Source organism: Choloepus didactylus, chromosome 15 (assembly GCF_015220235.1).
Source record: "Choloepus didactylus isolate mChoDid1 chromosome 15, mChoDid1.pri, whole genome shotgun sequence".
NCBI lineage: Eukaryota > Metazoa > Chordata > Mammalia > Pilosa > Megalonychidae > Choloepus > Choloepus didactylus.
The window spans coordinates 24371643-24399133 of record NC_051321.1 but is presented as its reverse complement, the minus strand read 5'-3'; the positions used below and the strand labels follow the sequence as shown (position 1 = coordinate 24399133).

Sequence of the window (27491 nt, the reverse complement as noted above, 5' to 3'; positions counted from 1 at the left end):
CTCATAACTCTTAATGACTCTAAATCTACCAAGTGGATCTAAATCCACCAAGTCTGAGCCAGTGGTATCTAAATAAATAATACTATCAAAGAAATAGATACATAATGATCACAAAGAAAAAAAGTCCTCTCCCTGTGTAAATTATTAAAGTGCGTATGGACTTGGTAACTGAAGTGTCGGGAAGTGGGGTGGAAGAGCCCATCTCTCCCGATTTGGGCTAAGCATGATTGTGTTGCAGAATTTCTCATTCCTTTACTTGCTGGCCTGTTCAAATTGGAAAAGAATCCTACATATTTAAATAAATTAATGATATTTTCTTCTATGTCTGTCTATCAAGAGCAGAAAATTGGAAGCAAATTGATCTTTTGAAGTTACACTGAGAATCCTCTCTCCCTGGTTCTCTGGCTGCACCACTCCTATACAAGGATCTTTCAGAGGAAATTAGATTCACTGTTTGTGTAAACTATTATATTTTGCTGGTGGCTAGGCAGGGCCAATTAATAACTCTGACAACATAGTAAAATGAGGATACTGGATTATGTTTGCAGCCAATTAGAAATGCCATGGTTGGATACTCATTCTTGCATCATTGCTTAAAATTATGAAATCCTAGCACTGAAAAATAGTTCATGGAGTGGAAGAGAAAGTCTAGGGGGAAAGTAAAAGAATAATTCTTTTCTTTAGATCACCATATGAAAATCATAAACTCTTATACATGTTTAGGAGTAAAGTGAGGGTTTTATGGGTAGGAATCAGAAATTTGAGGGGCATAAAGTATTAGAAAGACATCTACTTATTATTGTAACCAATATTATTATTACCACATTATAAAAATTAAATTATTAATGGGAGACAATATGGTAAAATGGATGGAACATTGAGTTGGGAAACCAATAAACCCAAGTCCCAATTTTATTTCTGTGCTCTATGAGTCACAATCTCTCTCATTTGGAAAGTAGAAATAATTCTGATAACATGAGGATCAAATGAGGTAAAACATACGATGTGCTTTGAAAAGTATAAATCATAAAATAGAGTTGGAATAATAGGTGTTTCTTCAAAATTACTTTAAAGTCAAGTGCAAGCAAATTGTACTTTATACTTTAGAGTATACCCAAGGAAGTATTTAAAAAAAGAACATGTGAGAACCAAACCTCACTTGAAATGTGCTAAAGATAAATAAGCAACCCTTTTAGTTCCCAGATATAAATATTTTGCCATTGAAAATTGCATTTTTTAAATTAGAGAAGTGGTAGGTTTATAGAACAATCATGTACAAAATACAGGATTCCCATATAACACCTATTATTAACACCTTGCATTGGTGTGGTACATTTCTAACAATTCATAAGAGCAGAAAATGGTGTTTATAACAAGGCCATTGAAAAGTTCAAGAACTTATGTTGGTAAAGCAAAATAATCACAATGATTGAAGAGAGTAACAGAAGTAGAGGAGGCCCTTTAAGAAACATAAAGCCAGGTGCCAAAAACTAAATGAGTGAGCGTTTTGAGTACCAGACCAAACAAGCAACCCCAGCTCTCGTCTCCCATCACTGGCTTTAACCAGCTGTTAGAGGCTGCAGTTAGGTCCTGATTCAGTAGCAATAATAGTTAATCTTTGTAACAACACTTCTAAATTGGTATTATCATCCACAATTCAAAAATAAGGAAACAGTGGTGATTTATTGAGCAAGTTAGCATTTGGATGACTGGAGTTTAATCATACTAGGAAAGTTTGGGAGTCAGGAATGTACACATCGGAGTTTTCCCACATGAGTGAGGGAACGAAACTGGGTACTTATGTACGAAAATCACTGGTTGAGGCTCCCCGCCTTCTTAGGAGTGATAATTTGCAGAACATATTGCCTGTGGTGTGCACAGGGAAAGCCTTAACGAGGCAGAGGCAGGTGGAAGTTGGTCCAGCAAGAGCTGAGGGGAGATAGGGCACCAACATTGTCTTCTATTCTCACTTATCTGTCAATGTTCTAGAAAACACCCAGACCAAAATGTTAGCTAATAGAGGTGTCCTCGAATACTCAAAACTCTTTTCATTCTGGGAGATGCCACAAACTTATACTTAAACATATTTGCTGACTCCTGGGGGAGGTCTCAAACCTTCAAACAATTTGAATTGTGTAGGGCATCTGGTTCGCTAATTCACTACAGCTTTCATATTAGAAGCAGCAGAATGCCTGCTATTGGCAAACTTATTCTGAAAACTAAATAAATGCCAGTGGAGTGGTAATAGCTTACAATAAAAAAAGGAGACTGAAAAACTGTTTTAAAAAAACACATACACAAGAAAGCAAAGAACATAAATATTTAGGGTAAGGAGTAAATAGTCTTATACTTTTCAATAACCTTAAAGGCAGATTATATTAAGTCACAGTATAATAAACAATCACCATAATAGACTAATTCAACAGTTATTGGGCATGTTAGTATGTCATTTGCATTGTTCTAGATGCAGTAGGGTGCAATAGCTAATATTGCTGTCAAAGTACCTGCCATTATGGAGTTACAGACCCACAGTAAAGGCAGATAATAAAAAGGCAAACAAATACATATTCAAAGGGATTATTTCCAAGAAGACTGGAAGCAAAATTTATCTTAGAAATAAACTGCATCAAAATAGATTTCTTTTTAATTTTGAGAAAATAAATATGGCATACTGCTCCATAAAGATTTGGTTATGCAGAAATATTCCTCCCCAGGAGTGACCAATAGCTGTACTTTGACTAAAATGACCTTCTGGCTTTGGTGTCCAAGAGACTGGGTTAACTTGCTCTCTCTGAACCTGAGTTTCTTTGGATATAAAATGAAGTTTTTAATAATACCTACTTTTGTAGAGTAGGGAAATAGGGTTGAGATATTAAATAAGAAAATGCCTAGCTCAATGGTTCCTGGCACGCTGATAGCAGAAACTCAATAAATAGTAGTCACCTCCTATTCCAACAAATATCCAGTCCTTGCACCAGCAAGAGAGGAAAGTTTGTGTTGATTCATCCACAGATTTGAGCCCAAATATGATGGCTGACCTTGACTAAGTTCATAAATGCACTGTATTAGTTAAACAGGTTTTATCTGGAAGAAGCTATCAACATGAGGATTTCTACTCCACAACTCTAGACTCATCGCACATGTTAAACACACTCAGCTCACTGGACCAGACCACTCAAAGTGGAGTGATGTGTTGGCTTCAAAAACAGCAGCGGCATTTTGCCTTTAGAGTACTCTCTGTAAAGGCGCCAAGAACTCCAATGACCCAGAACTTGGAAACTTGTATTGGGCTTCTGGAATCACTAAAAGCCAGAGACAAATACAAAGAAAGAGAGACAGGTGAAGAAGCCTGAACCTATTCTGGACCCACTCCAGATGTTCAAGGAAAGCCAGCTGCTTTCAGCACAGGTCACACCTGCTTAAATAGCTATAAGCAGAGTCATTAGAGATTCTCAGAGAAATTAAGTAGTAACAGATAAATAACCTAAGAGAGCTTAACAATTCCAAACCAATCAGAGAACAGAATGCCATTTCAAAACAGTATGGCTAATGAAATTTCAGGTTAATGACGTTGTACTTTACAATATAATGAGGCACATAGAGTACCAGGCTGGGATAAAATGTACTATAGGGTATGAATGCATATAATAGCTGTTCATACATAAATTATTTTAACAATGATTGCAATTAAATTGCCTTGTTTTAATATGATTTTGTAATTAAGTTATGAGTGGACTGCTGCCTAGTTCTTGCCTGATCTGGCCTGGCACCAAATAAAAATATTTTCCTCAGCTATAATAGTTGTGAATGAAGACCCAAACTTTTCGTATGGGCATTCTTTTTTTTTTTTTTTTTTGGATGAATAACCACAAACCAAAACAGATTATCCCAAGAAGATGGGTAAACCTGAGCCCTCTTGCATTGCAATAAACTGTCAATTCTGACTTGCTACTCTCCCCAAGAATTGTTTTCAAGCCTCTAAGCCGACCAATTTCATCTTTCATCTATTTCTTACCACTTGACAGATGCCACTCCAGTCCAAAATACTACAGCAACTGCAGCTCTATCAGCATGTAACTGCCATCCTCCTCACCCTCTAGCAACCCAGTTCCCCACCCACCTACCCCCAGCCTCCTTCAATCTGGGTCCCATGTCCTTCCTCTTGGCTGCTGTGCTTAGTTCTAACATGGTGCTGTGCAAGCCACATTCTAAACATCCATTCATTGGCCTGTTTGTGTCCTGAGTATAGAAGCATGAATCCTGTGGCATCCCAGGTCACATAATCTGTGTCTGGCTTCAGGTTATAACCTAGACTTACACAAAAGGAAAGATAAACCACAATCCCTGCCTTTCAGGAGGTACAATTTAGTGAAAGAAACAATAATATGCCAACTACTTATATAAGCCACAATGACTTTAGCATTTAATAATGTCCAAGGAAACAGTTTCTGGGAGATAAATGTAAGGAGCAACTGATTGCTTGGCAAAATAACAGGAAAGGTCATGGAAGTGCTTTGCTTTGTCCTGAGCCTTAAAGGAAGAGACTCCTCCCACTAGGGAGTTCCCCTGAGTGTGTCTTTTGACATAAATTAAGGGATTTCCATTTCAAAGTGACAGTCAAGAAAGAAAGAAAATCTTATCCCTGCCTAAAGAACCAACAACCTCATCTCTGCCAGGGAAAAACAAGAAATGAAAATATAAATAAAACCTGGGGAATGCCGAGATAGAAAGATTTGTGAGAAGAGTTGTTTGAGAGAGGGAGAACTGCCAAAGAAAAGAGAATTCAGTATCAGTGGTGTGATGTTCCTACACGAATGTCACTGTCAAAGAAAACAGGTGTTTCTCCAATCAGAGTGAAGGGACTGATAGATCAAAGGAAACCTGCGGATGTCAACACAGTGAGTGCTCTGTACTAATAAGTGGTAGGCAAAATCAATGCAGAAAGGGTCATTTAAATGGGTTAGTTCTCAGGAGACACAAATCAATGCAATAAATAACAGTCATCCATCCCATCCTTGGTTCTGAACAGGTGAAAGGCCAATGAGACCTGACAATATCGCCTTTACTATGATCAAGTCTAAACTGGAGGACATAGCTTAGTGTGCAAACAAATAGGTGCAAACAAAACAAAACAAATCGGTCTGCCAATTGAATCTCAGAATTAGGAAGACTTAACTGTGCACTCAGATACAAGTGGATCCCCTGGAGGAGGAGGCTGGAGAAAGAACACGCCTCTGAGAGAACAACAGGGATCACCAGCTCCCTGCAAGCAGTTACTTCCCAGGAAGAAAAGCCAGGCAGCCCAGTTTGCAAATTTACCAGTCAGGGAAATCAGATGTCAGTCCACGGTGGGGCCCATAAATCTACACTTTTAATAAAGCAATCACTTCTCCCACCCCACTGCTCCCATCCACCCCCCATTCCCCCAACCTCCACATCCCCCTACTCCAGGCTTCCCACCTCCAAGTGATTTTCTTGTCGTCTGTAGAGCTCTCTTTGAGAAGCATTGAGCTGCCTTCTTCATTCCACCTGTTTCCAAGGTTTTTTCATGATGGCCTAGCCAGGTGTAGGAAGTGAACTATGTAAAGTTTCATATAGTTCTTTACCATTACTAGTCCTGTGAAATTATTCAAGGAATTGTCACTCTGTCTTCCTTTTATCTCCCCCAAGTAAATACATATTTTTGGGAGAAATTCTCTTGGTTCTATTTGGTCTAAGGAAAGTCTAAAGGTCATCTTCAATGAAGCATTGCTTACTGACTTCTTAAGTGCATGAAAGAACTCTTTGTTAAATAGTTCTCCAAACTGCAGTTGTGAGAAATAACCACCAAACACTGCTAATCTTTTTCCAAGAACTTTCCATCCCAGCAGAAATGACATCCAAAGGCATTGGAAGCCTATGGCATTCACACCAACCTCATCCTAGTTTTCTCGGCTAAGTGCCCGTTGAAATAGTTACATCTTGCTATTCCCCAGGTGTTTACTCTTTCAAATAAAGGACCAATAACAGTAATTAAACTCTAGCCTTCCTTTTCCATGCTAGGCCACAGACAGTAGACCTGCATAGGGTTAGAGGATGTGGGTTCAAGCAAGGAGCCACAGACCCTGGTAGCTGCCATTTTGCTCTTCAAGAGGTTTCACCGAGACCTTTTCCCTGGTTTGCCTGTACTTAAAATGTCTGTGTCTGTCTTATTTGACTAGTTGTGGCACTACATTTAATTCCTGATGAAAGGCTTTAGAATCAATACCATTTCAGGCACCAGTTTTACTTAATAAGATATTTCATTACATTAGGCTGATGGATGATAGACATGTTCAATAACATATCTATATATAGCTTCATCATAAATGAGCTACGGGATGAAGAAAATTATAAGGGCTGTTTCTTGCAGAGATCAGCCAGGCCGCCCTCTTTGTAGAGACAGGCTTCCTGAGTTATACAACAGTCAGATTTGGCCCTGCTGAACCAGGCTCCCAATCTAGTTCAATCACAATCCCCTGTGCTCAACCTGACTATTGGAGGACGCAGCTCCCACAGGGCAGGTCCAGACCTTCCGGGAGCCCCTGGAGAAATTCCTTCTGGTCTGGTTGCTCTACTTAAGCCCTGAGTCCTGGAAAAATCAAAGCAACTGAAACTGACTGGGAGATAGGAACTATCTGGATGTCCCTATCAGACAAACATTTTAATCATTTTAGATCAACATTATTTTCACTAATTCACCCAAAAATGACAGTAATGAAATTATAATAGTTACAATTTGTGGGGACACGCTATGTGCAAGGCATTGTGCTGAGTAATATATACTCCACGCAATCCTTACAAAAACCTTGTTTGATGGATTTTATTACTAACATCAATTTTAAGAAGAATGAAGAAAACAGGTTCAACATATTGAAGTCACTTGCCAAAAGCTATAAGGCTAGCGATTGGTAGTATTAGGATTTATGTCCAGGTTTTTGGTTACTGAAGTCCATGGTCTTTCCCACCAGTGTCAACCAGCTCAGGTTAATGGGGCACAAGGACTTGACTGGAGTTCTTTGTTAGCCATAAGGAAAATCAGCCCCTATTCGAAGGTAAGATTTGGGGAGTACCAAAATTCACTGGTTCAAAATCTTACCCATACATTTGTTATGGGTCAAAAGGTCCTTTTAGTTATCAGCAAAGGCTTCTTTTTAAATTCAAATTATTTTGTATACAGTGGAATTGATGTAGGAAAAGAAAATTACCATTAAAACAAAACAGATTCTTGGGGGAACTATTTTCAGGCATCTTGAAGCAGAGGAGATGAAAATAGGATGAAGAGCAGTGTGCCAGTTTGAATGTATTGTGTCCCCCAAATGCCATTATCTTTGTGGTCTTGTGGAACAGACGTCTTGGTGCTGGTTAGATTTGCTTGGAATGTGCCCCACCCAGCTGTGGGTGGTGACTTTGGTGGGATACTCCCATGGAGGCATGACTCCACCCATTCAGGGTGGGCCTTGATCAGTGGAGCCATATAAAGCATGCTGACTCAAAGAGACTGAACGGAGTGCAGCTGTGAGTGACGTTTTGAAGAGAAGCAAGCTTGCTAGAGAGGAACGTCCTGGGAGAAAGCCATTTTGAAACCAGAACTTAGGAGCAAATGCCAGCCATGTGCCTTCCCAGCTAACAGAAGTTTTCCGGATGCCATTGACCATCCTCCAGTGAAGGTACCCGATTACTGATGTGTTACCTTGGACACTTTGCGGCCTTAAGACTGTAACTGTGTAGTGAAATAAACCCCCATTTTATAAAAGCCTATCCATCTCTGGTGTTTTGCATTCTGCAGCATTAGCAAACTAGAACAAGCAGCCTAAAGGGAAAAAATGTCCTGATTTCACGATATTTAAGGAGATGCTAAAATTAGGTTGGGGGACTTATCTGTTTGTTTGTTTTTCCTTTTGTTTTCCAGTGGAGGTGGGGGTGGAGGAAGTTCCTTGAAGAAAAAAATCAAGATCCGGTCTACTAGACCAAAAGAAAACAGTATCCCAGAATAGTAAAGTCATTCTTGGTAGCCAGCATAGTAGATAATATTAGAATGATAACATTTACTTGGGCTTTATAATTTCATAAAGTGCTTTAATGTTTATTATCCTATTACATTCTCACAAAAGCCCTGTAGGAAGAAATCAAACAGCCTAAGCTCACATGATTGGTAACCAGCAGAGCTAGCACCAGCTCCTGGTCTTCAGCATCAAATGCCCCTTCGGTTGCCGCTCAGGAAACTGGTTCAAATAAAAAGGAAGGATCTCAGAGAGCAAAATGAAGGAGAGAGCTGGGAATACTGAGCCTGTTCTCTGTGGACCATTTCCTGTTCCTCCCCAGACCTTTGGTTTTAGAATATAAGAAACCCACACATATTTGTGCTGTTGCTTCTAAAAGCTGTTTCCCAGACACAGGCCAGGGCTACTCGAAGCTAGGGACACATTAGTTTTATGGCCAAAGCCATTCTTGTGTTTCCCATGTTATTATTTTCCATGAGCAAGGAATAGAGAGATCTAAGCATGTTCTAGCACACCTTAAGGGGAAGGTCACAGAGGTGGGAGCAGAAGAATAAGGATATTTCATTGTTTCAACCAACCAATAAAGAGAAAAAGATGTTTTTGAGTCTTCCTTTAGTTGAATGGGTTCAATAGGGCAGGTTCTATTTCTGGGAAGAGACCAGTGCCAGTTGTTCTCACTGTCCAGTGCAGCAGGGCCAAATGTGCGTTTTCTTTATTTGGGTATGGTTTGATTTGGCTTTTGTTTGTAATTCTTGTCCAATATCCGTAAGAAAACTCATTACCAGAAAAGTCAATTAGACCATATAATCAGATCTCCTGCTTCTATCATTAACAATTCAGGATAAATGTGTTAGACAGATGATTACACCCTATCACTGACAAATTTTCATCTTCAGGGGTCTAAAGCTCAGTTGAGGAAGCCTAAATCTGCCTATCTTTGTAAAAATTATATTGGAGATGAACAGAAGAAAAAGTATAGCTAGAGCTTATTTTTGATGGGACTGTAGAATTGTACTATGGAAGACACCGGAGACATAGTCTATGGTTTCATCTCACAGCAGGTTCAAAGTCTAGGTGAAGATACCAGACTTGGATATATATTACAAGTGAAGAAACAAAAGGGTGGTGCCTTATGAACAGGACACTCAATCTACATTAGATACTAATCGGCCTATCTTAAGTCACTTGAAGTATGTGGTGCTTAAGAGTATAAGCTCCAGAATCAGGCGCACCTGGGACCGTCCTGGACCCTGGATGTCTTGGGTAAGACATTTACTCCCACTGAAACTTCATATTAGTATTGATAAAAATGGAAACAATGATGGTAGCTACCATGTAAGATTTTCTTGAAGATTGAATGAGATTGTGCAGGAAAAGAGCTTAACAGTGCTTGACATATAGTAAATTTATTAGCTATTTTATCATTATTAGTAATGAGCAAAATCTTATATGAAAAAGGTGAAACTATGATTAGATGGGGCTCAAGGATGTGTATGGGAAATAGTATTTCAAGGGAGTTCCACTATGAAGGTAAGAGGATCGCTTGAAATGTTATTGCCAATCCAGCAGGCTTGTGGAAGAAGGAGCGATGCCAAAGGGAGCTACTACCCAGGGCAACAGACAAGGCAGAAAGTGGAAACTAGAGCTTGGAGTAAATTCAGAGCTGATGCGCAGGGGCTAAGACTCTTCTATCTCATGTCTCTGGCCACTGTTCCCCGCAGAATGGTTGATACGTCATGTGACCATGTTGCTATCCACCCTCTCTGACCCAGCCCCAGCTGACTGGACCATGGCTAACATCTGAGCAGAGGGGGACCATCCATGGACTGGCCAGTTTCTGGATTGAAATCCAGAACCCTGCTATTGGGAATTTCAACAGAGTGAAATCACAATTCCAGTTGGCGAATTGAAAGATCCATGAAAGCAGGAACTGGAGACCCTGTTACCAGCCCACGCACACAACATTGTTTTGAAGAAACAGAATCCCAGAGGGCACAAGAGCAGGATAAAATTAATGAAGCAATGGGCAGAGAGACCCAGAGAGGTCACAAAAAGGGGAGCTTAAGTTGAGGGAGTAGCCACATCTCAGAGTCCTCCTAGAGGCTGACTTCCTGATAATCCTGGGCCCTGGTACTCAGCTCTTCCTAATTTCTGCTGTGGTCTCACCTTCCATGCCTCCTCCCTTTTTTGCTTTAATTTGTGCTTATTTTCTTTCTTTGCCAGAAGAACAATCCTACCCAAAGAGAACAGAAATTCTACATGAATTCAAAAAGCAAAAATGTGACGGAGCCAACTAAACAAAGCTTCCTTTTCCTAAATGTTTACCTCACACTGTCTGGTGCTAGAGAATTAACCAAGAAAACCACAATAGCCTGGGAGAGTAGCAGGAAGCCAGCTGGTATCCAATCCAGCTAATGAAAGACACATCACCTCTCCACAGAAAGGCATGTCTGTGTACAGCGAAAACCCCACAGCTGATGGGAAATCAGCCAGGACTCTGCAGCCACACAAGCTAGAGTTTGAAATCTGATTCCTCCATGTATTGGCTATCTGACATTGGGTGAGTTATAACAACTCCATAAGCCTCTACTTCTGCATCTATAAAATTGGGAATAATAACATCTACCTTGTATGAGTACTGCACAAATTAAATGTAATAGTGCATTAAACCTTCAGCATATGGGCACACAGCAGCAGGCCTACCACCAACTCATCCTGCTTTTTTGTGAATAAGAAAAATGTGCTTTTTCTTCTGAGAGGACAGGAAATAAGGGAGCGGGGTTCTGATTTTGGCCCCTCACTTTCCTTTGCTCTATGCAGAAGCTGAAGAGCACTGGATGGCAATACTGCTTAGTAGTCATTTAGCATTAATTATTATATGTGGTTGCAGATAATTCATGCCCAAGTTCATATTTTTCAGGAAAACAGCATAGCTATCTATAAGGACATTTTACTTATAGAATGTTTCCTTGGAGATGACTTCATAACTAGTCAAGTAATCGAAGTAAAAAAAAAAAAAAAGTGTCTTCAAGGTTTCAGCCTGATAGAGCAATGCAGAACGCAGCCCAGAGAGCCGTCAATAGCACCAATTACATCTCATTGGTCATGATGGAAAGTGGTTTGCACTTACCGAATACGCATTTTTTTTTTCACTTGATGACTGATTAAATGTCACCCTGAACACTGAATCAGAGTAGGTTGCCATGAAAATAAAACACATCCTTGCCTTCTAAAGGTTCAGTTAGCTGCCTAGGAACAGTTGATCTATCTAAAATGCAGGGGGCATAATTCAACATGACAATAAAGAGAAAAGAAGCTTGCATAATTTCACGCACATGGAGAGTAAAGATTCCTGACAGATTTATAGGTTATAACCCGCTGAAGACCCTCTGCTGAAATGTTTCACTCACTTCTCTTTGCAGACAGGCAAATTCTTTCATCTTCAGGCCCTTTGGATAAATCTTCCCCAGGAGCTGATGGACTTTAAATCTGTCAAATAGAGATCTATTAAATCTGACTCCAAGCTATAAACGGTAGCAGCCTGAGGCCCTGAATTGTAGCAGCTCTAAAGATGACACACACCTCCCCATGTGGCATTTTACAGTGGAGGACATCAAGGCTGCTACAGTCACCACCCTCTGAGATAAAAAAGGGAATAGAGACAGCATTTGAGCTCCTTGCCCCTCTTTGAGAGGTCCACCTTGCAAAGCAGCCAAGTGGCACAAACCCCAGGCTACTGTGGCAACAGCCCCACTGGACTATGCTTCATTTTCACTTTTCAAAAATCAGAGATATAGGTGGGTGAAAGAACTCAGAGTCTGTAAGTCTCACATCTCCAGAACCAGGGGACAGGGAGTACCTCAAGGGAACACTAAGAATTGGTTAAAGAATACAACCCAACACTGGGAAGTGGTGATATTTTTGTTTCCAGATTTGGAACCTCCCAGCTATGGGATTAAAACATTCTGAAGCTGTCAGATTTGAGAACATTTTGATGTAACACACTCCCTTGTGATGTAAGGCTGCTACAAATTCAAGAATGATAATACTTTGGCAAACCAAGTTCTCAAAAGATTATATTTCATCCATCTGCTTCCAAACAGAAGTATTTAGGCACCAGAAATTAATCAAGGAAAAGAAGAATGATCTTTCTGGATAGCTGGTCAAGCTGTGCTAGCAATAGGCCAGTACACAATAGGTATTTAGTAAAAAAGTCCTCTCCTCTTGCTTATCTATCACGTTCTATCCTTCTGATTTATAGTTTCTTGGCTGCTAAAATAAATATCATATGAGTTGGCTTAACAATGAGAATTTACTGGCTCATGATTTCAGAGGCCAGAAGGCTTGCCTGAGGTTGGTACCTTCTGGCTGATCAGCAGTCTTTGAGGTTCCTTGCCTTTTATGTCACATGCCAATGCACATGGCGGCATCTTTTCCTTTCTCTTCCAGGTTTCATTGACTTCCAGTTTCTGGCTGCTTCCCATGGCTTTCTCTCTGTGTGCCCAATTTCCTTAGCTTATCAGAACTTCAGCCATATTGGATTAGGGTTCACCCTCTTTCTATTTGGCCACACCTTAACTAATAACATCTCCAAATGTCCTATTTACATATGGGTTCACACTCATGTGACCAAGAGTTGAGTACAAAGATCTAAAACTGCAGAGTCAAAGGATGTAGCCCTGCAGCCTGACTTGCATTCATGAATATGCAATAGAATGTTGCTTTACAAATATGATAATATTTGAAAAGCAGGTTATTTGGTGTCAGATTATACCTGAGGGATGAGTTCTGAACCAAAAGGGGAAGTAGACAAGGAAGAAAATCATCATTCATCAAGAACCTACACTGGGTCAGGACAGATGCTTTGAAATGTCACTGTCAATTTTAAAAAATGGCCCATGGGGATTGTGTTATTATCCCTATTTCACAGATGAAGAATCTGAGGTTCAGAGATGTTAAATGACTTGCCCAAGGTCACAAAGCCAGTAGGGGGTAGAGGCAACATCCAAAACTTGGTCTGCTTGATTCCTATCCCTGTGTTCATTCCACCCTGTCATGGAGCTTTGGGAGGCCGATTATCTTGCCACTGGCTCTGTCGCTAACTCATTATAGCCATGACATTGGACAGAACATCTCTTTTTATCTTGGGCTCTATGTTCTGTAAATAAATGTGTGGTTTTGGACTAGAGAATCTCTGATTTCTCTGTATGCTCTCCTTTTGGCTTGGACATGGCTGAGACAGCAAATACTTGATTTCTAAAATACCGGCAGAAGTATTTCTCTAGATACAGTCTCATTGTCAGTCTGACACTGTGCCGGTTTGAGTGTAGTATGTCCCCCAAATGCCATTATCTTTGTGGTCTTGTGTGGGGTAGATGTTTTGGTGATGGTTGGATTTGCTTGGAATGTGCCCCACCCAGCTGTGGGTAATGATTCCGATGGGATGTTCCCATGGAGGCTTGGCCCCACCCATTCGGGGTGGGCCTTGATCGGTGGAGCTATATAAATGAGCTGAATCAGGGGGAGGAAAGGGAGTGCAGCTGGGAGTTATGTTTTGAAGAGGAGCAAGCTTGCTAGAGAGGAACATCCTGGGGGAAAGCCATTTTGAGGCCAGAGTTTTGGAGCAGACGCCACCTGCCTTCCTAGCTAGCAGAGGTTTTCCGGACGCCATTGGCCATCCTCCAGTGAAGGTACCTGATTGCTGATGTGTTACCTTGGATGTTTTGTGGCCTTAAGACTGTAACTGTGTAGCGAAATAAACCCCCATTTTATAAAAGCCTATCCATCTCTGGTGTTTTGCATTCTGCAGCATTAGCAAACTAGAACAGACACCCAAGGTGCCTTTGAGATGACATCCTCCTTCATCTGAGACATTGTAATGACAGCTGGCCGCGGAGTGAGAAAAATGGCCCAGGTGACTCACAGCAGTCCTATCTACTTGAGACAACTCTTGATGCCATTTAAAGCACAGAGCCAAGATCACTAGCTCCAACCCTGATTAACTTGGAAAAGTCATATAAACTTGCTCAGCCTCAGTTTCCACCACTGTATAATGGGCCTGAAACGTGTTCTTCTCATTTCAATCTCTTGAATTTCAAATGATAAAACTGAAATGTGAAAGTGCTTTGAAAAAGATCAGGTGGTCTCAGCAGCCAAGATAGATAACTAGAAGATAAAATATGGCCAAAATCAGAAAAGGAATAAATATAACTAGATTTCATTTTCTTTGATAATTTTATGTGCTCATATTAATAGTCTCTGTGTATTTTTAAATATAACTCTAATTTTAAGTAGAGAGACCATATTTTTTGGAAAGTTTATGTATAGATGCCAATATTCCTCAGCATGGTCCACAAACAGATATAAGAAACACCTAGGAAGCTTATTTATAAAAACAGATGGCTGTGACACCAACAAGCCCGACTGCTTCAGAATTTCCAACAGTGGGGTCTAGAGAGTTACATTTTAACTAATTATTACATTTCCCAACTGACTCACATTAAGTGATCCACAGATGTCACATTGAGATACACTGAAGCAGTGCCTGTTATTTACATTTCTGTGTGTCAGAAGAAGCATGAGCTCCTTTATTATTCAATCAACGATAGATTCAATACCTATAGGTTTTGCTGGAGTTTCTGATGCCATATCAGTCTTCAACAAATAGAAGGCCCTTTCTCTCTGCTTCCAGGGTTCTGGGGGCAGACTGTAAGCTGAATACTTTTTGATGGGAAAGAATACTAATGAAATATCCTCCCTCGCCTACACTTAACTAATCAAGCCCAACTATCATGGGAGAAATGGATGGCAAGGGAGGGTGGCACCTCCACGTGTTTCAAGGATTGGGGGTTGTGATGGTTTTGAAGCTACATGTACCCCAGAAAGGCATGTTCTTCAATCGAAATGCATTCTTGTGGGTGTGAATTCATAGCAAGTAGGACTTTTTGATGACGTTACTTTAGTTAAGGTGTGGCCCACCAGTCAGAATGGGCCTTAATCCTGTAACTGGTATCTTTTATAAGGGAAATTAAATTCAGACACAGAGAGAGAAAGCCAGAGAGAGCAAAGAAGCTGAACATCAATAGCACCTGCAAGAGAAGGGAGAGGCCTGGAGATGCTGCCGCGTGTGTTGTCATGTAAGAAGCCTGGAACCAGGGACGGCCAGCAGGCAGCCCCACACACCAGTCTACAGGAAAAAAGCATCACCTTGATGACACCTGGATTTGGACTTTCTTGAGGTATAGCCTCAACACCATAAACAAATAAATTCCCAATGTCTTACCTGACCCATTTCATGGTACTTGCTTAAGCAACTGAGGAAATTAAAACAGGGGTCAAGGTTAATCAGGGTACCACAAATCTGGCCTGACAAAAGTGCCTCTGTTACTCCATAGCCACAGAACGAGGAGTGGCCCAAGAGGTAAAAGCTGACACTTGAACTAAAATCAACAATCCAAATGCCCTGAGACCCCAAAACCTCCCATCGAGGCATCTCAAAAGTACACTGGTTAAGAGTGTGGGCTCTGGAATGACAATGGCTGTACTGAATCACAGCTCTAAAAACTATTAGATGTGAGACTAGGCAAATTAGCCTCACTCACCACATCTATAAAATAGGGAAAATAATATTAGCTATGTTATAGAGTATATGTAAACACTACATGAAATGAAGTATTCTTAATGCAGTGCCTGTACAGAGTGGAGACTTAATAAATGTTAGTCACCTAAGAAAATGCATCTTGTAATCATGTATTTGTTTTCCAGTCACATAAGCAATCTGCCAAGTAAGCAATTACAATTTTTTTCAGTGAGTGTTAAACACACATACATGCTCATCTGAATTGAGACAATATCTGGAAATGAAGGAAGGAGTCATTACCCCACGGCTCCAGTTGGCCTAATCCATGAAAATAAAAGACACTTCCAATCAACTCATGGTGGTGCCATCACCTCCCTTACTGAAACTGAACCAAACATCTTGATCAGGGTCACTCAACTCTTCGTACTAAAGCACGCAGATTGAGTCTCTATCACTTAATTCACAATGAGGAGATGAGTCTTCATCATCAATCACACACTTTTTGAGACTTGTACCATGTTCCAGGACTAAGAGTTTTATATTATAAGAGATTAGAGTATTTAAATTTTCAGAAGAACCCCTGGGAGCCAGATTTTGTTATCCCTATTGGAAAGGTGAGTTATTTAAGGCTGAGAGACATCAAGTGTCTTTCCCAAGTCCACAGTGCAAGTTAGTTGTGAACTGGGATTTGAAATTGTGTTATGAGCCTCACATCCCACGCTCTTTAAAATAAATATGATATTTATCATAAGCATGATACTAGATATTATTTATCTATAAGCATGATACTTAAAAAGTAAATGCAGAAAATTCCTGTGCCAGTTTGAATGTATTAAGTCCCCCAAAACGCCATTATGTTTGATGCAATCTTGTGTGGGCAGACCTATCAGTGTTAATTAGATTGTAATTCTTTGAGTGTTTCCATGAAGACGTGACCCACCCAATTGTAGGTGATAAATCGGATTAGATAATTCCCATGGAGGTGTGGTCCTGACCATTCAGCCCCGGCCTTGATTAGTTTACTAGAGCACTGTATAATCTCAGACAGAAGGAGTGAGCTTGCTACAGCCAAGAGGGACACTGAAGAACACACAGGAGCTGAGAGAGGAGCTGCAACTTACAGAGCAACATTTTGGAAACAGTCTTTGAAAGGAGACTTTTGCTCTAGAGAAGCTAAGAGAGAACAAATGGCCCAAGAGCAACTAAGAGCGACATTTCTGAGGAGCCGCAGCCTAGAGAAGAACGTCCTGGGAGAAAGCCATTTTGAAACCAGAACTCTGGAGCAGACGCCAGCCACATGCCTTCCCAGCTAACAGATGTTTTCCAGACATGATTGGCCATCTCTCCAGTGAAGGTACCTGATTGTTGGTGCCTTATCTTGGACACTTTGTGGCCTTAAGATGGTAACTTTGTAACCAAATAAAGCCCCTTAATAAAAGCTGATCCATCTCTGGTGTTTTGCTTAATGGCAGCATTGGCAAACTGGAACACTGCCATTCTCAGAAAGAGAATACAAATCTCCAGTTATGGGCATATTGAGAATGAGAAGAACTACAACTGAGAAAATTCATCCACAATAAGTGAACTGAGCAGAGTACACTAGGTCATCTGTGTTCTCTTCATCCCTTTAGCAAACAAACAAACAAAAATCTCCTCTCAAGATCCTTGCCAAGCCTTAGGTATCGGCTCAATCTTTTCTTACATATCGAGGACCTCTGTGACTTGATTAATGCTCCTAGAGCTGGCTTTGCCCATCACACCTCCCTGCTCAGACATCTTCAAGGGCTCCCCACTGGCCATAATTTGGAAATGAAGGCCATTCACCATCAGACACTGATCACCATTCTCTCAGCTTCTCTGCACAAATCCATGCACAGGGCCAGGGCACAAACATGCCTGTGCTCTCCAGTGTCTGGACCTTTACTTCTGCTCATCTCTCCTCCAACACCCATTTACAGACCTCAGTCCACTAAAATCGTGTTCATTCATCAAGGCCCCACTCGATGAATATCTCTCCCATGAAGTGTTCCTGGATTACCCAGTTACATATATTTACTTTTTCTCAACTCTCTCATGACACTTGACTTGTTTCTCTTGTTTTCTGGCACTGTGTTTCAGGCACACATCTTCTTTCTCCTCCCAGACTGCAAGATCTCCTAGAGCAGGAGATTTTCTCCAGCTCCCCTCTCAGAGCTAGCAAAAGGCTTGCACACAGTTTGTGCACAATAGTGTCTGTAGTAACACTCAGCAACTGCCCTCACAATATGACAGCCTTCAATCTTCCTCAATATTCCCAATATGATTCATAGAGGGACCAATGCAAATCAAATACCAGAAACCACTTTATTGTGTCTATAATTTAATTTGATACAAAATAAATTCTAATGGTAGTTCTGAGGTTATGCCAGTGGTGGCAGGTTGGGGGAATGGGGAGATGGGAGTGGGGAAAAAACAAAATGATATCATCCTATTTCAGTAGTCTCTAATTATTGTTAAAGGGCCATCACATTGTAAATACATGGGTGATTTGATAAATTCTAAATTGAGACCCACTAGACTAATTATTGCAAGTTATTGGTGATCCTCCAGGAAAAAAGAGAGGAAATAGAATTTCCGATTCATAAATCCCACCCTCTTCAAATAAGTGCACAGTATGATTACTGAAGAAGATGTATCATTCAAATTGATTAATCGTGCATTGTTCAAATGCCATAAAACAACTCTCCCAGCATACCAATGATATGAACCAGGGATACTTAAAGTGGCATCAGTGGATGTGCCAAATGACATCTGTAGACCCCATTTTATGTGCAGTTTGGATAACAGGGCTCTTTTTGTTGAAAATGTCAGAAAAATCATCTTAAATCAGTTTAATTCAACAAATGAATGCATTGAATTCCATAACTCACAAATTAATTTCAGGCAGGGCCAGATCCAGAGACTGATGTGATATCAAAGAATTTCTCTTTTTCTCCATCTCTTAGGCCAGGCCAGCTGTTTCCATGTAATAGCCCCAAGTCTCCTGTGTAGACTTTTCCTGCTTCAACTTCAGCAGAAAGACGGGCTTCTTCTTTCCAAAATCTTCAGATTGAGCCAACTAAAGTAAAACACCCATGCCTGACCCAATCACTCTGATTAGAAAAGATGAGTAGCCCCTCCCCTCAGTGACAAGGGCTGTGAGTAGGGGAAGGGTGTTTTCTCAAAAGGAAAGACCACCTGCTATTACCAGAAGTGTAAATGGATATTTTACAGACAAAACAATAGATTTACCATAGTTCATAAGCATGTTATTTTCTTCCCCGAGAAGAGTGTCCATGGCTTTAATTAGACTCTCAAAGTTGTCAAAAACCTTTGAAGTGGTTAAGAAATGATAGAAGCCCAGAGTCCTCTACATCCACTGAAGGTAGTTACAAGACAGCAGAGTTCTAAACCAGGAGCCAGAAGGCTCAGGTTCTTGCTCCTGCATCTGTTTAACAAACTCTTAGGAATTTCACTTTCATCATCTGTTTGTACAAAAAGCAGAAATAATAACATCAAAGATCCCATTAAAATTTCCCTTTCCTAACACTCTTTGTCCTTATAGTCACTTTTTCAATGTCTGTTCTTCATATTAAACATGGTTAAATAAAAATTAAATATTAGCCATATATGTAGCTTTAAATTTTCTAGTAGTCAATAAAGAAAAATTAAAAAATCAACAGTGAAACTAAATTTAATTACATATTAGTCAGGGTTCTCCAGAGAAACAGAACTGACAGACTATATCTATATAATTAAATATATAAGGTAAATATGTAATATATAAATAATACGAGATTTATTCCAGAAATTGGCTCATGTGATTGTGGGGATTAGCAAGTCCAAATTCCATAGGGCAGGCTGCAAATAGGAGCTATGGTGAAGGTTTTCAACGAATTCTCCAGGAGAAGCTAGCTGGCTGAAATAAAGATAGAAATTCTTCCTTCTGACTGCTGAAATCACCAGTTCTCCCTTTATTGATTGCAGGAGACTTCTCTCATTGCTAAAGGCAATCTCCTTTGTTGATTGTAGATGCAATCATCCATAGATGTAATCAACTAATGATTTAAATCCATAAAATATCCTCACAGTAGCAATCATGCCAGTTCTTGCTTGACCAAACAACTGGACACCAAAACCTGGCCAAGGTGATGCATGAACTTAACTACCTCAAGTATCTCATAGGGTTGTGGTGAAGATTGTTTGAGATATATCTTGATGGGCTGTACAAGACATATCTCACAAATGCTTTATGAGTGCATACAGAGCACTTCACAATGGGATTGGTATATACCATGTTCCCATAAAGTATGGCATGGTTGTTTGTGTTCTTGTTTTCCTCTTTATACCTGGCTTTGGTCATTGTGAAAGCAAGGGGATACCTTTGATTCTAAAAATGATCCAAATCAAAGATAGAGAGAATCTTGCAGTTTACGATTTGATATGATCAGCCAAATATCTGGGACCCTCCTCATCAGCCTCACATATCAGAAGTCTACCTGAATTACTGAAATTTATTCTCACACCTCCAGCCAATAGGGTATATTGCATTTGCTTTCCAACCCACCTTCCTCCATTGCTGTTATTTGATGACCTTTCCTCATCTCCTACCCTTTTTGTTCATGATCCAATCAAATACAGACTCTATCCATCAACTTTGGAGATTTTCCAGAATCCTAGTCAATATATGTTTTTAAAATAGATTTTAAAATAAATTTTTAAATCCCTACCCCACTAAAACTATAAAAACTAAACTGCAAAATGAAACTTGAGAGCCACTGCATCATAAAAATTGTTCTGCCACTTAATGTTAGAGACTTACGCTCTGCTTCCGAGTCATTTCCCAAGAAGTAAACAATGCATCATTTCCAGAATGCATTATGATCCAGAGAAAAAAAAGCTTTTGAAATATCAAATTACAACTTCTGCAGCGTAATGCTAGCTGACAACAGAGGTGGAGAGGAGAAAAAATACAACAAGCTCTTTTCACAAGTCCAAGGTATCAAAAGAAACATATAATGCTTACATAAAGATTTAAATATTTTCTATTTCTGATAGAGAAATGAAAACTGATTAGAAATTATAAAAATCATCATAGTCATGCCATTTATTGTTTCCATAAAAATGCATGCATTTTCCCAACCCTACTGTAAAACCCTACCAGGATTTATAATCATTTCTAAAGAAAATCTCTGATTCTACTGGGAGAGGGCTGCATTTGTTTTTTAGAACACCAAGTACATACAGCATCTGATAAATATGGTACAAAATAATTTAACCCATCTCAAAGTCATAGAAGAAGACCTTGAAAGGTCAATGGACCCAGGCCTCTGACTCCATATATGACAGCCGCCAAACTATTACAATAATATCCTCCCTTATAACCACATTGCAGTGTGTCTGAAATGGTAATTAGGACTCTGGAAGTCTAGATACCAAAAATAACGTGGACTTCAATCACCTGCATTAAGAGGGTCTGTGCTTCTAACTTGATTCTGATCTAAATTCTTCATCTGCTCATAGAAACATAACCATTACACAGATAAAGTCACCTTCCTGTGTGCACAAATGCATTCAGCATCATTGATGCCGACACCTTTTTCTCCGTACAGACTCTTCTCCCTACCTGAAATCATCCTTCATTATTTTTAAATCCTCCTCACAGGAAATTACTGGGATTTTAGTCTACCAAAAAGTTTCTGGAAATTTAGTTCACTATGTCTTGAAAATTACAATCCTCATGAAAGCTTTAAAGTCAGATCTATTTAAAACCACCTGCTTCTTCAATCAGGTTTCCTTATAAAGATGGATGTAGCCCTCCTTTTGTTTTTATGTATTTATTGTTGAAATGCTTCTCCCTTTCTCACTAGCTAGGGAGGGTGGGAGTCCCAGCTACATTATTCTAAAGGAAATACTGATGCCATCTGTTACTTAAAGGGCTTTGCCAACACATGCCCCTGTTCTCCCAGGATTGCTATTCCAGGGAAATAAAATAAAACGAATGAATAGAGATGCCCAGGTTCTATATTAAAATGTCAACTCTGACCTTTGAAGATCAGAACAGCTAAAGACAGCCATGATTAACAGCCTTCTCCTCAGCTTCCATGAGTAAGAAATCACATTTATAAACTATAACTAGCAGGATGGAGAATAGAAGGTGTATGAGTACACAAGATGTGGAAAGCACTCAAATCCAGTGCTCTACCCTCTTGTACATTACTTAATTATACCAGTTTAAAAGGTGATTAGAAGTACTTTGATCATTTATTTATAATTTTTGACCACATTAATTCACATAATAGATATATTTTAAAATGCTTTAGGGATCAGATGTCTCCAGGAGGTTTCAAAAGAGAATATCTAGGCAAGGAAACAGGTAACTAAGCATGCACTTACTGTCCTCACCTGAAAGTTGGTTAACATCTCTTCCCCCTAATCCCCAGAGTGAGCTCAAGGGGACAACATGGATGCTTGGGGACATATCAAGAATCACCCTCCAGCAGATGGCAACATCATAGTATTGGGCATAATGTTCATGAGGACAAAAATCAAGTTGAAATAACCAAAGTCATTAATTACTGTTTTATTTTAGTATCACAATACTAAAATATTCTAGTATTTGGGGAGAGGGCTTAAAACATATTTCATTAACCGCCCACCTCCTCCCCACACATACTTATGCACACACACATACACAAGGCAAGAAGCCCTTGGAGGGCAAGAATGGTATCTTCCTCCTTGCACCCTAGTGCAAAATTAATGACCGCTTCTTGAGAAGGTGGGGAATGGACTTTAATTCCCATGAATATCCTCAATGTGGAGAGTTGGCTGATTTTCACAAAGCATTGTTTTCAACATTTTTCGCAACCCCTCCCAAATTCCCAGATTCTGCTAATGCTTCCCGACCTTCTGCACGCTCCTCAGCCAAGGCCATTCATAACCTACCCCAAATCCCCATTGTAGACCAATCTCTCCTTCCTTTTTCCTGGAAATTCTAACTTTATCAAACTAGATTCATCACTACTCATCACCATTCCATTGACCTCTGTACATTTTCACACAGCATTCCTTTTCCCTGGAATGTCTAACACACTTCCAATCTCAATCTTTAGGGCCCATTTCAAAAATCACTTTCTCCATGTAGTCTTTCTGATGAACTCCCATTGGGACATCTGTGATCCTTCTCTCTGCTGAGGTCCCACCATACTTTGCATGATCTTGAAGCATGTATCATATCTGGCCTTTACCACAATTATTGGTCCACTGCTTAGGCTCCATGCCACACTGCAAAGGCCTTGGGGGAGGGATTATGACTTAAATAATGCTATATGCCCAGCAGTACTGGGCTGAGTGCACTTTACATTATAGAGATGCAATATAGTCTTTTAAATATTATGCAAATAAAGTAAGAATAAATGGTCACGCTCCATTCTAGGTACAAATTTTAAAACTATAATGAAAAACTCGTTTATCTACTCTTTTGGCGAAGACAAAACAAGAATCTAGGGAAACATCATCATTATACGTTACTGGTAGAAGTATAAATTAACGTATTTTTTAGGTGGAGCAATTTTGCATATCTGTCAAAATGGAAAATGCACATACCCTTTGATCTAGCAATTCCTTTTTAGGTATTCAGTCTACAGTTATACTACTACATGTTTGAAACTATGTAAATGCAAGGCTATTCTCATTGTAGCAAAGGTTAGAATCAATGTAAATGTCCATAATAGGGACTGGAGTAAACATCATGTCACAGCCATATGATGAAATGCTATACAGCTTTTAAAAAGAAAAGACTTAACAAGCTCCCTGTGTACTATATGTAATGATCTTTAAGATCTATTGTTTGTTAATAACAACAAAATATTGATGCAAATAAATACGTATTTTATGAAAGAAGTAAAAACAAGAATATGCATATACTTATTTGTTCATACATAAAATATACCTGAAAAGAGACACAAGAATTTGTGTCGTGGTAATAGTGGTTATGTCTGAGGAGGAACACTGGGTGGCTGGAGCACAGCAGTGGAAGGGAGAGTTTTCCCTCTCTGTCTGTTGATATCTCTTGAATCCTAAACCATGAAACGGCATTGCCTGTTCAAAAATAAATAAAATTACCATTAATTAAATAATATGTAAAGATATTGAATATGGATCCCTCACTCTCTGAATCCCCTTTTAGAATAATGCTTCTCTCAGTGGGACCCTCAAGGATGTCTCAGGTGCAACCTTCCAAAATGCATAGGAAAGAGTTTGCTGGTGAGAATCCCAGCCGGGCCAGAAAGAAGAGAGTACTATGGGAGGGAGATCGCAGGAGCCATGTACTTGTCACATGCGTTGTGAGGATCATCCTCACTACATTGTTAAGTCATCCAAAAGTTCCTCTGTATCCACCTGGAGTGAGAACTTTTCATTGAAAGCATCACAAAGGGAGATCACACCTGAAAGTCACCCTGGGTTCCTCAGTTCCCTATTACAGGTGGCTCCTGCTTCAACCAGGGATGGTCAGGATGTATCTTCATTTTCAGGTCATCCATTTCTCAGTTTGTATTGTGAATAAATAGAATAAAACGGTTTTGGGATTTGAGATCTTAGAGCTCCGTGGGAATAGAAAAGTTCCAGAGACAGGCTTGTCTTTGGCTTAGTGTCCTAGTTTGCCAGAGCTTCTATAACAAATGTCACATATTGGTTCATGTAAACAATAGGAATCAATTGTCTCACGGTTCTGGAGGCTAGAAGTACAAAATCAAGGTGTTGGCAGGATCATGTTTGTCTCTGTGTTCTGGTGGCAGCAATTCTTAACCTCTGGCCCCATCCTATGGCTGTCTCTCTCCCCATCTGTCTCATACCATGTGTACAAAGTTTCTGTTTATAAGAACCTGTGTCATATTGAATCAAGGCCCACTCTGATTCAGTTTCGCCTAACCTTTACTAATAATCTCTTCAAAGGTCCTGTTTACAAATTGGTACACATCCACTGGACTGGGAGATGATACTGAACATGTCTTTGAATGGGGCATGATTCAGTCTAGAATATGGGGTATGGGTTTGGGGGAATGTTCTCCCATGCTCTCCTTTCAGAGAACTTCCCTTCATACCCAATGCACCCCAGACTCTGATTATTGAAGAAGGTTTGATGTGTACACGTGTTAATTAACAGGATTTGTTACAAATTAAATATCCTAAAATATGTCCTGGGGTCAAAAACATACTGAAACCAAAAATTATAAATAAATAACAAAATGACAACAACCCTGCATCAACAAGCAGGGCTATTTTCCCTTCTCCATTTAATCATGAAAGCTCTTTTCTAAGGAAAGATAATTAGGATAATGTCGATTTTAAAACCACTTTAAATGATACTTTAAAAAATAAAGAAGACAGTTCTTCATTTGAATTCACCTAAATGAGCTTTAATTATGTAATGAGAACTGAAAGGAACAAATTACAAAATATATCCTTGTTTAGGTACAGTCCCATAAACGCACTTTCATAAATGGTTTTCATTTGAAAAGGGTTCTTTTTACTTTATTCTAAATGAGGACTTGATCTTTGTGGATAAAGAGAGAGCAAAAATAGAGGTGTTAGCAGGGGGAAAAAAAAAAAAAAAAACATGTACTGAGGCTTTAAAAGTACAAATTAGATGCTTGTCTTTCTCAACTGTGTCAATTGATTGACACTATTCTGAGCTCTTAAACAGATGGAAGATGGTCTCCTGCCGGATTCCAATCGGGAGATGTTTACAAGATTGGAGATGTTTACAAGCTCTTCAGTTTCCATTTAGCAGGAAGGAATTGATTTAGTATTGAAGCCCTAGAAGTTGCAAAGGGCTTATACCAAGACCATATTAACTTTTGGGTGACTATGCAAAGGATTTCAAACTCTCTCTTATTTAACCGTGCCTAAGTGAATTTGAAGCCAGAGCATGTTCTGAAAGGAAATGTTTATTTCAACACCAATATTCTTAGGGTAAAGAGCATGGCTATTTCATTCTCTACATCATTCCAAACTTTCTCACCTTGGAATTACGCCTGGCTTTATTTTCACTGCAAAAGACCCCAATCATTTTGGAAGGATAAGAGTAAGCTGTGTGGCAGTATTCAAATCAGCTAACAAATTTACAAATAATAAAACTAATAGTGGCTTATATTTACCGACTACCTCTATGTGTCAGGCACTGTACTTTGGGCTTTAGATAGATCTGTTCAATTATCTCATCTATCCTATGAATATGTATCAATTTTATCTCTTACAAAATCTTTTCTTTTGCTTGTTCCAAGGCTTCCAAGCCCCTAGGCTCTCTCTTGAAACTAACCCCACCAAAAACACTGAAAAATTCCAGGTGGGGATGACCCCAGGCAAATCTAAGGAATGTCAGACCCTGTGCTTACCTTCCCCAATCTATAAAAGCACGTGCAGAAAGCATCAATTTTCTCCACTATGCCTCTGGATCAGAATATAGGGTATATCTGATCACTGAGCTGCTTCAGTCCTAGGGAGGCAGAGTAAGGGCCAGAACTCTGATTTTTTTCTGGATACTCACAGAAAGATTGACTGGACCAGTTTACAATAATCTGTCTGGGCCCTGGCCCCATACAAACACCTAGCTCATCTTTATTGTACCACACACATCACAGATTATAAAACCTCTTACTTACAGTGATCGCTATGCTGCTTGCCAACCACACTGATTGCTCTTGCTATCACCTCCCTGATTTTTATTTTTTACTAAGATATATTTACATACCATACAATCATCTAAAGTGTACAATCAATTGTTGACAGTACCATCATATACTTGTGCATTTTTCACCTCAATCTATTTTTTGAACATTTTCCTTGTACCAGAAAAAGTGAAATACAAATAAAAAATAAAAGTAAAGAAGAATACCCAAGACACCCTCCCTCCCACACTATTTTTTCATTTAGTTTTTTGTCCCCATTTTTCTACTCATCCATCCATACACTGGATAAAGGGAGTGTGATACATAAGGCTTTCACAATCACACTGTCACCTCTTGTAAGCTACATTGCTATACAATAATCTTCACAAGTCAAGGCTACTAAGTTGTAGTTTGATAGTTTCAGGTATTTACTTCTAGCTATTCCAGTGCATTAAAACCTAAAAAGGGTTATCTATATAGTGCATAAGAATGCCCACCAGAGTGACCTCTCAACTCCATTTCAAATTTCTCAGCCACTGAAACTTTATTTCATTTCACATCCCCCTTTTGGTCAAGAAGATGTTCTGAATCTCATGATGTCAGTTCCATATTCATCCCTAGGAGTCAGATCCCACATAGTAGGGAAGGCAGTGAGTTCACCCACTGAGTTGGCTTAGCTAGAGAGAGAGGGCCACATCTAAAGGGTAAAAAACTCTGATCAACTAAATAGAACCTAAGTTAGAGGCCTAGAATAAGCTGAACTGAACACCAAAGGTTAGAGAACAAAGCCAACCAACAAGAAAACCCTAGGTAAAAGAGTGAAAACAAGCACCAGAATAAACTAATCAAGAAAGTCAGATGCCTAGAGAGCTGAAGATAATGAGCCATACTAGGAAATCTGAAAATATGGACCAGCCAAAGGAACAAACTAATAGTTCAACTGAGATACAGGAGTTGAGGAAACTAACGCTAAATCAATTCAATGAACTGAAGGAAGAACTAATTAAAGATGTTCAAACAAATGTCTTAAATCAATTCAAAAATCAAGTCAATGAACTGAGGGAAGATATAGCAAAAGAGATGAAGGATATAAGGAAGACACTGGATGACCATAAAGAAGAATTCGTAAGCTTGAAAAAACAAATGGCAGAACTTATGGGAATGAAGGGCATAATGGAGGAGATGAAAACACAATGGAGGGAT

The 27491-nt window shown here is 39.6% G+C and overlaps 1 long non-coding RNA gene across 1 annotated transcript in view; it reads right to left on the bottom strand.

Annotated features, from left to right (window-relative positions):
- Nucleotides 1-23648, bottom strand: part of LOC119510942 — a 412157-nt gene extending 388509 nt beyond the window's left edge. Inside the window, exon 1 of the long non-coding RNA XR_005212075.1 lies at nucleotides 23570-23648. This is a non-coding gene — a long non-coding RNA (uncharacterized LOC119510942). The remainder of the gene's footprint in view (nucleotides 1-23569) is intronic.
- Between the last annotated feature and the right edge of the window lie 3843 nt (nucleotides 23649-27491).